This window comes from Elephantulus edwardii, unplaced genomic scaffold (assembly GCF_000299155.1).
Source record: "Elephantulus edwardii isolate Elephantulus edwardi_28Jun2011 unplaced genomic scaffold, EleEdw1.0 scaffold00144, whole genome shotgun sequence".
Lineage (NCBI taxonomy): Eukaryota > Metazoa > Chordata > Mammalia > Macroscelidea > Macroscelididae > Elephantulus > Elephantulus edwardii.
The window spans coordinates 2,659,319-2,671,935 of NW_006399894.1; the positions used below are offsets into that span (position 1 = coordinate 2,659,319).

Sequence of the window (12,617 nt, forward strand, 5' to 3'; positions counted from 1 at the left end):
AGTTGTACTGGGATCTCCTTAAAGTGCTAAATAAAAAGGACATCATTTTAAAGACTAAGGTGCACTCTTCGGAAGCCAAGATAATTTCAATTTTATTGTATGCATCTGAAAGTTGAACAATGAATAAAGATGATCAGCAAATTGATGCCTTTGAATTGTGGTATTGGATAAAAATGTTGAATATCTCATGGGCTGCCAAAAGAACAAACTAAAGTCTTTTAGCATCCAGGGTGCACTTCATCACATGTATTTTGGACAAGTTAGGAAATACAAATCCTTGGAAAAAAGACATCATGCCAGGGAAGGTGGAGAGTCAATTAAAGAAAGGAAGACCCTCAACATGATAGATTGACACAATGGGTTCAAACATCATGAAGATCATGAGGATTGCAGAGAATAATGCATGGTTCCAATTTGTTATTAATAGGCTTAATATGAACTGTAGTCAACTTGATGGCATCTAGCAACAACAACGACTACAATGCCCAAGATTACAATACTATGGAGTGAAATGATATTAGGCACTATGGAGTGGAATTCTATTAGGCAAGGTCTTAAGTCATTGCTTTTCTCAAAAGAATTACTCTTTTAAAAGCTGCTATATCACAACAATTCTTCAAGTAATTACTATTTATTTTTTTTTTCCACTTCTGGTGGTGGGGGGCTGGGGAGAAGGAAATCACTGAGGGAAGGGGACACAGAGTTTGGTAGGTAGAGGGAGGGGGTGAAGGATTTAGGACAGATCCTGTGGGGACTTGAACAGATGGGGTGATAGCATAGATCAACAGAGTAATTTTTTGAGACGCAGTGTATGGAAATGAGTGTATGAAAAAGAATGTGAAAGAAGGAATGTGTGAAACACAATGTCCATGAATGAAACACAATGTGTGTTAATTTTTATGTAAACCAACACAAAATAAAATTTATAAAAAAGGATAAATCCTTCAGTACACATAATATATTTAAAAATTATGATCCTTCTAAATTTTTATTTCAATAGAATAAACATCACTACAATATAAAGGATTATATTGTTTGTAGTTTTTTTATCTATCAAATTGGTTTCTGTTTTATTGCTATATTCTTTTTTAATTTTATTTTATTAATTTTAATCAACATTTACAGAGATTTTTAATTTTCATTCATTCATTGTCACACTTTTTTCTTTACCCTCTTCCCCCAGTTCGCTCCTCTCTTTGAAAAGCAAAAGATAAACTTCTTCATTGGTATACAATTCCCCCGACTCCGACCCTGCCCCCCCCAATGTACTCCCCTATGAAACCTTAACTCTGGATTCCTGTGATAATCATAATATTCTATCATATATCACTTTTAAACTGTTCTCTCCCTCATCTATTTCAATTCAGTTTACATAATCTATCCAGTTTTTCTCATTCTTACCCCAACCCTAGTATCAGTCACTTTCTACAACAGTGGCACACATCATGCAATATTATTCAAAATGGGTGACCCTTAGGACATTATGCTGAGTAAAAGATCTCAGTCACAAAAGGACAAATACTGCATGGTGCCACTGTTGTTTGTAGTTTTTATGTTTATTCTCTTATTAATTGTTCAATCATTATAAAATATCTATGAACATTATCAGCTACTATAGTTGTGATTATATATGACAGTCAACTAGACCTATACTAGATGTGACTACTCAGAGTGAATTCTAGGTTCCTTGTGGTGAATAACTGGAAAATAAAGAAGATTACTTCATTGCATAGTATACTCCCATTGTCCCTAGGTATCTTTTTCACTATGTCTATGGTTACGAGTATGACCTATACAGTATAGAAAGAAATTAGAAAGAGAGGTATCCGGTAATTTATATATTAAATTGGCAACTTCATTTCAAGTTATGAGGAATCATATTCATTCACATTAGTATACCTGACTTATTAGTCAAACTGGACAAAAGGAAAAACAAAGACTATATTTTCTAGACAAATTTAATAACAGGACTGCTCATTTTATTTAGAGTCATGAAAGTGATTTCTTAGCTATCAGATGTAGTCAATCTCTTTTTATTGCAATACAATTAATAGTATATTAATCAAATGTATGAGAGGTGAAAGAATATGAGCAAGTAGAGAAGGAAAGATATAAAATTAGAATAATGAGGGAGTTTTGTTCTGTTTTTGAGGATGCTTGTTTGTGAAAGAGGGAATTCTGTAAATATGACATCAAGGCACACCTCTCCTCTCCCCAATGAGTCGTTATCTTACTTCTATACTCCCCTTTAAAATAGAAAACAAAGCAAAAATATTCTGAAATATTTCCCTCTACCTGCTCTTTCAAAATCCACTGGCTCCTTGACTGCAAATTACAAAAGAGAAAATTGCCTGTCTTTCTCCCTTTGAGGTACTGGTGAATTCAAACTAGCTGAGAGGCTCAGAGGTTCAACCTTTAGGCTAGCTGCACAGTCCCACCTGAGCCAGTGGAATGAATAATGACCATACAAAAATGCTAATTGTAATCCCTGCTAGCTATGGTGACAACTGCAAGCATTGTGTCTTTCCATTTTGTTGACGTTCTTCCCCTTTTTCTCTATCCCTGTATTTTATCAAGCGTTCTTTTTCTCCAGTTACTGGTCCCCTGTGATAATATGCCTATAATTTCTGAGACAAAGTGTCACAATCTTTTCATCTAATAGGGATTTTGTCTGCACCAATTCCAGAATAGAATGCTTGTTATTTTGACAATACATGATATATTAAATATTCTTTTCCAACACCCAATTCAAAGGTTTTCCATCCTTTTTCTGTCTTTTTAGTTTTGACCAGCTTTCACAGGTATTTGAGGCTACTAAATGAATATGCAGTGGCTTGGGTCTGGTACATCTTAGTCTTTAAACTGAGACTCTTGCATCCTAGCACATCTAAGAAGAGATTTGGTCAATGGAGTATGTCATCTGACTTCTTGACTGCTCCCCAAGTATTGATGTGGATCCAAGTAAAATGAAATCCTTCACAACATCAATCATGTTTCAGTTTTTCATAATGTCTATTGATACAGTTGTAAGAATTTTTGTTCTTTTAATTTATTTACTATTTTTATTCATTTATTGTTGCACATTTTCCTTTTGGTGTTAACATATCCATACAGAAGGGATAATCTTTTTTAAAAAAAATATTTTACTAGTTTTAATGAATATTTACAGAGATTTTGGATTTCCATTAACTCATTGTTGCACTTTTTTCTCTACCCCCAGTTTACTCTTCTCTTTGAAAAGCAAAAGATAAACTTCTTCTTCGTTGGCATACAATCCCCTCTTCTCCAGCCCCTCCCCCACAAATGCACTCCACTATTCAATCTTAATTCTGGATTCCCATGATAATCATAATACATTATCATATATTGCTTTTAAACTGTTCTCTCCCTCATCTGTTTCAATGTATATGTAATCTTTACGCTTCATTTGTGTGTATTTCAAGTCATCTTCATTTTCTATCATCCAAATTGGTCCTACTCTCTCAGTTTTTGCTGTGATGTTTTGTTTTCGGTGTCTTTTTAGTATTTGTTGGGGGGTGTGTGTTTGTTTGTTTGTTTAATTCTTCAGCAAGAGTGGCATCCACTTAGACAATAGTTTGCCTCTGGGAAAACCTATGAACCTGGCCAAAGGACAACAGTTATACAGGAGGTGTCCAGGACTCTCGTTCATAGGGTCGCTATGAGTCACCTGCGACTCGAAGGCAATTAAACATCACCACCACCAGGAGAGAGAGAGAGAGAGAGAGCAGTTGGCCTAGCGGACAGAAAGCCATGCTTAGAAGCCAAAGGTGGGTCACTGTACTCGGTGGCCCTCAGGCCTGCCGTTAATTGTTTTTGGTGAAACATTCTTCTAAATCATGTAACACTGGTCTGCCCACTTGCTGTACAGAGGTACCTCGTGGTTGCTGTGAAGCCGAAGGCTGTGACATTGATGAGTCAAATGTGAGAATGGTTACCCACTATGGACGGTGTTTGGCAAAGCTCCCCAATTAAAACAAAAATGGAAGCAGGAGTGGCATCCACTTCCACAATAGCTTGCCTCTTGGAAACCCTATGAACCTGGAAAAAGGATGAACGTCATACAGGAGGTGTCCAGGACTTTTGTTCACAGGGTCACTATGAGTCGCCTGCGACTCGATGGCACTTAACACCACCACCACCACTAACCTTCACCCCTTAGAGAGGTGCCTACCAACATGGCTGCCTACGACTCTTGCTTCTGCCACTTACCTGGATGGAAATATTCCTCTCCAGATAATGATGGTGTGGCTGCTTACACACTGCTTATACACTAGCACAAGTGACACCAATCCTAGTGAAATCATTGCCTTGGAAGCTCTTTTCTCCCCAGCATTCATCTGCCCACCACCTCCTGTGCCACAGATTCTAGGACCATTGTTATATTACTCCTACTGATAGCTGCAAGATATGCAATCTGCAACTTTCCCACGTCTCTAGTGATGCCATCCCTAAAGTCCCTTCCAGCAAAATTAATAAAAATTGCACCATAGGGTTTGCAGGCTGTCAGTCTTTACACAAAGAGCTTGCAAGAACAAGAAAATTGAACGACTGATCATTATTAGTAGCCACCAAGACTCGTTAAAAAATTGAACATGACAAAGATCCAGTGAGGACCTGGAAAGATAGGGTAATAGTGGGCATAGTTCAATGGTGATTCATTTAAAAAACATAATGAATGGAAACGATTGCACAAAACATAATGTGAATGAAGGATAGTGTGAAACACAATTTGTACAAATTTTGTAAGCAAAACAATAGAAAGTAAGTTTTTAAAAAAATTAACATGACATTTCTATATGTGAATCCACAAATCCTAATCCTTCTACAGTCTTTCCTCTCTCAGTAAGTGGCAAATCTAGCTTTTCTAATACGAGAAAAAATGTACAATCATTTGTGTTTACCTTTCCTTTACACACTTTTTAAAGTTAATAATAAGTATAATGGACTCTATCCTTTGAAATATATCCTTAGTAAGGCTCGTGGTCCATGTTGCTTCAAAATACTATAAACTTTATCTTGGAATATTACATTAAGTTCATATGTGGTTTCTTTTTATTGATCATTATTTACACACTTCCCACTCCAACTACATATATTTCTTTTTACTTTACATTGGTTGGCGTACAAAATTCATATACAATGTATTTCACACTTTCCTTTATTCACGTATTTCATACAATGATTCTTATAATGATTTTAATATAATTTTATAAAATTAACCACCATTGGACTATGCCACCATTACCGCATCTTTTCAGGTCCTCACAAGATCTTTCCCCTTTCCTTTAACCTCTCCCTCCAGTCACACCATTGTGTGACTCTGTCATTTCCCCCCTCTCCATTCTCACCTCTCAGTTCCCACCCCTTAAATAGACAGCACCAAATAGGTAGTAGGAGACTTTTAAAACACCACTCTCCCAAGAGGACAGGTCAACTCAAAAGAAACTTAACAAAGATGCAGAAGATCTAAACTACATATTTAGCCAAATCTGTCTTGTGGTTATATTCAGGGTACTGCAGCCAACTAAAACTTAGTTAACTTTCTTCTGTCTTCTCTACTTTTGACCTAAACTCCAAGTACTCTTTTCTTCCTTCCTTAGACTCACAATGATCTTGTAGTTACTTAAATAAATGATGACAACCCCTGCATCAAACATTTTTAATTTGGGGACCCCCTCTTTGGTCTTACTTATGTCCACCTCAGTAATCTGCTCATATATTACTTTATCAGCACCTAGATCCATGTGCATTGTAGCAAAAATTATAATCCTTTTCCTCTCATATACATTCTATCTTGTATCTGTTTTATTTTCTCCTACTGCTCTTATCACAATGTGATATATACTTTATACACTTGCTTACTCTCTGTCTCCCTTGACTAGAATACATCCTTATTAAAAGATCAAAACCTTTGTTTGCTTCACTAGCCTTTCCTTTGGAGTTTAGTACAATGTTAGGCACATAGTAAAGTCACTGCTGTTTGAGTAAGTTCTGACCCATACATAGCAACTGTGTACAGGGTTTGTGACACTGTAAATCTTACGCGGAGAAAACAAACCAGCTTTCTTCCATGGAGTTTGTATGGATTTGAAGGACCAGAAATGCAAAAATTTTGGGTTACTAGCACAGAATTTGCTGTGAGCTGTAACACCAAAGCTCCCACAGCACATAGTGGGTCTTCAAGAAATACTCCAAAGATGAAAGAATAGATGAATGCGTGTGCTTTTAAAAAATGGATGTATCTACAAGCCACTAGAAACAGGCACAAGAGCATTTCAAGTCTCTGTATCGTCCAGACCGTAAGAATTTAATGACTAGGTAAAAGAAAGTTCTCACAATCTGCTTCAAAAGGTCACAGCTTGCAAAGCCTATGAAGGGTTGTACTCTGAACACATGACATTGCCATGAGCCTGAATAAACTCAAAAGCAACTACCAAGAATGCAAGAGTATTTGACAAGAAAACCAACAACACTTTATCAGATTTGACCACTTCCTATTTTGTTTTTATGGTTTTGCTTATAAGGTTTTGCTTATTCTGCACAGTATAATTCTGAAAATTATTTTGAGTACTAATATTTTAAATAGTGAGGATTAAAAGAGAACATAAACAGATTTAAACAAAAATGCAATTCTTTATTTAGTCAGTGATTCAAGGTAAAGAATACAGGCTATTCAGAGTATTTAAGAATTATTCTGATTAAATTTCAATGTATTTATTATGATTTGTCTGTATTAGTATTGGCTGGTTATAGCTACATGAGAGTGAGACACAGAAGCACTGTCCAGCAATGAATGCTCCCAGGTTTCCTTGGGGGGAAATGCCATTGCAAGTAATGACTTAGTAACGACAATGTTAACGGAATGAGTATTTACTTCTCAAAACTGTTTTAACCTGGAAGCATAATAATGTAACTATATTTTAAAAGAACATGCCATGTGCCCAGGAGGATGAGCAGTTAAGAGAACTCCAAAGATGTTCACTGATTGTACTCAGGGGGAGCCAAAGTAGTGATTTGCTTCATATGGATGGATAGTTTGACACCTTGTTGCTTAAAAATTGCTGATGTTTAAAGTACACTCCACATCTAAAGGGCCATGCAGATGCCACATCACTGAATAGCATATGGACATCTCCAGGGCTGTTAAAAATTATCACACCAACCGTCTGTTTTCGATGGAGCTTACTGTATTTATACAGTTCTAAGGGAAGTGATTATGCCTTAACTGCAACTCAGGGGACCAATACTGAGAAGAAAAGGAAGCAGGAAAAGCGCTTGTGAACTTGCAAGAGGAACTTGAGGCACCAGTAATGGCCCCTTTCTTAACATTGTGGCAGTTTGAATCTCTGAGAGGCCAGAGATATTTTAAGATGAAAACGATTATTTTTAAAATTTGTGACTTATACCTTTAAACTTTCCAACTAAGTTCAATTTGGTGGCAATGGGGGAGTTTGCTGCCGGATCTGTTATTTCTTGCTTCTTGTTTAGACATCAGAACTCACTTAGCTGCTGGCACAAATGTATCAGAGTTCAGAAATTGCCCCGATTTTGTTGTAACTTCTAAATTCTATGTGGAAAAGAGAAGGGTTAGGAGGGCTTCAAGATTAGTTGTGCTTTTCAATAGAAATACTACTTAAGAAGTAGTTTATACTCTGTGATAAAATGCTTCCTACTTCTATATGTATTTTCTAATTTTTTTCAGAATATACATTTATTTTGGATAAAAATAATAAATAGCAACAACAAAACTGCACACACAATTACACACAGAGGTGTGGTGACACAGATGGGCAGTCTTTCTTATTCCCTGTGTGATCCCAACCTGGGTGGGATCATTCAATCCTCTGTCCCAAGAGGTACTGGTCACCACATGGACCGGGCAAGGGTGGTTCTCAGCTTGGAGCTTTTGGCCAGAGGGTAACCCCTCTGCTGACTGTGGCCTCCATAGCTTCACACCAAGGCAGGGATGGAGGAGATGAGTGTACAACTGATCCTGATCCTGGCCAGTAGCCCCACGGCCTCTCACCCCACCTGGAATGTCTGAATCACCTCCCTCAAGGCCTTCATCCCCTTCGTGCTCCAGTCCTTCATGGCCACTGCCAACAGGCCCACTCTGTTACCAGCTTCCTGAGACATAAATATCACCAGGTTCTTGGCAAAGATGTGGATAACAGGCTCATCTGGCCTGAGGAGGACTTTGGTGGTGAGCATGGACTTGCTTATGTCATTGGCCACCTCGCTGGGCTCCAGGGAGACCAGGGTCTCTATTTTCCCAAACTGGGTCACAGCCACCAAGATGGGGCTGCTGAAGTCTGTGCACACCACCTGAGTGGGACACCACACAACACTTCTTGCCTCTGCTTGGAGACCACTACCGGCTTGCCTTCCAAGTCCGGCTATTGGCTGCAGTGGGTCTAACTGATGCCTCACCTGTGCCTGCACCCAGACATATCTTCCGCTTTTATGATAACTTCAATTAATTTTCCCACAGTGTTTCTGTTATCCACACTCCCTAGGACAGTTTATCTTCAGGAGGGGCCTGATAAATTAAAATGCATTTGTAGAACAATGATAAAGCATAAAACACAGGGCTAAAGTCTTTGTAAGATATATTCCCCTTTCTCTTATGTTTGTGGCCAAGGCATATGTATCTAATAATTTATTGAAAAACATATGCTTTACTTAAATATAATAAAATCAGCAACAACCAGATATAAGACTCATTCTTGTTTGTTGTCTAATTACATAAAAGAGAGTTCTGCTAATGCAGTAAGTACTGTGGGGAGTTGCACTGCTAATACAAAGACATAGTCTCTTCAGAGGTCTGAATCCTACAGTATGTCCATGGAGAAAACATACATCTCTTCCCATATAGTTAACACACGCAGAAAGCATCCAGAGGTCAGCTATCAGTCAGTTCCCACTTGGTGGAAATGAGATCAGCTACTTGAAATTGACAGGCTTTTAATTATTAAAAGAAAAAAAAATAAAAAAACCCAAGCTTCATCTTTTATTAAGACATCAATATCATAATTGGTTACACTGCTTTTATCAGACAAGCTCTAAACCATGGCTGGTAAGAACAGACATTATTCTAAATCATGGACAATTTTAAATTTGAGTGGCTCAAATATGGATACTTGGTTTTAGAAAGCACAGCTACTTTTAGGAATTCATAAAAATATTTTACAACACTCTTCCTCACCTTCATAACCTATAGATTCACTGTTCTCATGATCATTGATGCTAGTCAGTAGTATATTAGGAAGACAGGCTTTTGTTAATGGAAAGACACGTAGATAGAGTGTTATGATTAGATGTATGGACTCTAGATTTTTACTCTTGTTTGAAACTCCTGACTCAAGGTACATGTAGAGTGAGATAAAATATTGTCCAAAGCAGAACTTATTCTGTGATTGATATTGGAGGGAACTAGAGGATTTTCAGTGGCCTAACAACAAAGCAGTAAGAAACTGCACTGCAATCCCGAAAGCCAGGTGGTTCAAATCCACTAGCCTTTCTTTGTGGGAAGAGAATAGGTAATCTCCTCCTGTGTGATTTACAGCCTCTGAAAACCCAAGCTTTCAGCTCAGTGGTGAACAACAATAACAACAATTTTTTGTAGAGTTGTACTGCCAACCAAGAAATGTTTTATTTGAATCCACCTGCTGCCGCAAGGAATAAAAGACAGTCATTCTTCTCCTGTCTCACTTACAACCTCTGAAAAACCCCTGGAGGGTCAGCCAAGAGTTGGTTGTGACTTGACTGTGTTGAGCTGAGTTGCTGAAATTTCAGAATTTCCATCTGGCCTTATTCTAATTATGTCTAGAAGCTCCTTAGAAATCTGGTAAACATCATAGCCACACACAAGCCTCACTGACAAATGGGTAATGGGTCCACATAAAGTCAAAACCAAGAATTCTTCCACTGTATCGCCACTGTACTCATAGAACCATGTTGTTGTTGTTGTTGTTAGGAGCCATGGAATTAACTATGACTCACAGCAACCCTATGACCAACAAATCTAAACTTTGCCCTATTCTCTGTCTTCCTCATCATCTCTGCTGAACTTCACCCCTTTGGCAGGTGTTTTGTCAATTCATCTCATTGAGGGTCTTCCTCTTAAATCTAGCCCTTCCCCTCTACCTTCAAAGCATGGAGTCTCTTTCTAAGTATTGGCCTTTCCTAACAACATGCCTGAAGTATGTGAGACAAAGTTTCATCATCCTGGCCTCTAACTATCACTCTCATTGTACTTTCTCCAAGACACATTTGTTTGTTCTTTTTGCAGGCTCTAGGATATTCAGTATTCTTCTGCACTATAAATTGTTCTGCCATTCTTATTCATTGACCAATTTTCAAATGCATAGCAAGTAATTAAAAAGACTATATTGTGAATTAGGTGCATCTTGGTCTTTAGATGGGCATCATTGTCCTTAAAATCTTGGATAGGTCCTTGATAGTATATTTTCACAATGCAACAAGTCTTGATTTCTTGTACCTTTTGATTTCTTAGTATCTAAGGGTGTTGGTTATAGACCCAAACAAGATGAAATAATTTACAACTTCCATTTTTTCTTCATCTGGTTTTGTCTATTGTCCCAGGGGTGATAATTTTTGTCCTCTTGATGTTGAGATGTATTGAAGGCTTTGATAATCTTCAGTAAATGCTTCAAGTCCTCTTTGTTTTCAGTAAGCAAGGTTGTGTCATCTGCATAATGTAAGTTGCTGGTGTGTCTTCTTTTGATCCTGATGCCACATTCTTCTTCATACTAAGAATCATAATAGCCACCCAACAAAACCCATTGCTGTCCAGCTGTGTCTAATTTATGGCAAGCCCATGTGTTAGAGAATATAAATGAGCCAGAGGTATTTTATGCGGGTGATGGAGTACAGAGTGCCTATCACCATTCTTAAAGTAGTAGTTGTTTTGTTTTTTTTTTTTGGGGGGGGGGATGCTTTTGAGTAGCTCTTAACTTCCAAACATTAGGTTAGTTGTTGTTGTCACTAGGTTCTATCAAGTCGAGTTTAACCTATCGTTGGCCACTAAATTTGGACAATTGCTGATTAGTAAACTATAAAGGAAGTCAATGTCAGTCCATGGGATAGTCAGTACTTTTTTCCAACATTACAATTCAAAGGCATCAGTTCTTCTTTGGTTTTTCTTTATACGTTGTCCAAGTTTAAGATGCAGGGAAATCAACTGAAAATCCCATGGCTTGTGTCAGTTACACCTTAGTCTTTAAACTGACATCTTTACTCTTTGGAACTTTAAAAAGGAGGAATAACTGTATATTTGAATAATTCTTGTTTGTACACACCTACTTATCTGCACTTCATTAACTTTTAATCCTATTTTCACATTAAAAAAATCTTACACTTACTTAAATTTGTTCATGTTTTTAGTTGTTTAAAAGAAGGATTTTTGCTACTGCTACTGGAGTGAGATGGTATCTCATTGTGGTTTTGATTTGCATCTCTCTTCTTGCCAGTGATTTTCAACATTTCTTCATGTGTCTGCTGACCCCTCAGTCTTCCTTTTGCCCATTTTCTGACTGGGTTATCAGTCTTTCTTTGTGGAAACCCTGTAGTATTCTGCAAATTTCTGTTATGAGATCCTTGTCTGACATGTCATTGCCAAATGTTTTTCCTACTCAATAGATTTTCTTTTCACACTATTGGAAAAACATTTTTATGGACACAGGAATTCAATTTTTAGAAGGTCCCATTCATCAATTTTGTCCTCTCCTAGTTGTGCATTTCTGGTTATATTTGCAAGCCTATTTATACCATAGACTAAGTGTGGAGATGGCACAGGACAGGACTGGGTTCAGATCTTTAGTTCATTGGTCGCTATGGGTCATACTGGATTAATGAGTCATCTTGGACTTGACGGCACCTAACAACAACAAAGCTTCTTAGTTTAGTCCTATTTTGTCTCATGTGATCTTTAGGGTTTGGGACTTTATCCCTTAGGTCTCATTGATCTACCTCGAGTTGATTTTTGTCTATGGTGTGCTATATAGATCCTGCTTCATCTTTCTGCAAGCTACTGTCCAGTTTTGCCAGTATCATTTTTTTAAAGCTGTGGTTTTCTCATTTGATAGGTTTTGTTTCCTCGTTGAACATCAGTTGACTGTTTTTCCTGATGATTGCCTTTGAGTTGAGCATGACTCATAGCGACCTTATGAACAAGAGGCCTGAAGCTCCTTTACAACTATCAACATTTATCAAAGTTCATAGAGTTTCTGGAGGCATGTTATTTAGGAAGTAGATGCCACTCCTGATTACAAACCTTTCTTAGTATGTTATTGTTGTTATGTGCCATTTAGTCACCTGCTATGAATAACAACCCTGTGTAAGCCTGCTCTGAACACTTCCCTGTCCTGAACCTGTCTCACTATTTCCAACACACCAGCCCTCATTGCCCCAGTTACTGTGTCAATCCATCTCATCCAGGGTCTTCATATCCTGTGCTGTCCGTCCACCATTCCAAGCATGATGTCCTTCTCCAAGGACTGATATCGCCTGGACACATGCCCAGAGTAAGTGAGGTGGAGCTTCAAAATCCTAGCCTCCAAGGAGAGACTTGGTTT

At 37.8% G+C, this 12,617-nt stretch overlaps 1 protein-coding gene across 2 annotated transcripts in view; it reads right to left on the minus strand.

Moving 5' to 3' along the window:
- Positions 1-12,617, minus strand: part of GRID2 (glutamate receptor, ionotropic, delta 2) — a 2,375,079-nt gene that overhangs the window by 835,865 nt on the left and 1,526,597 nt on the right. The gene's annotated exons all lie outside the window — the stretch shown is intronic.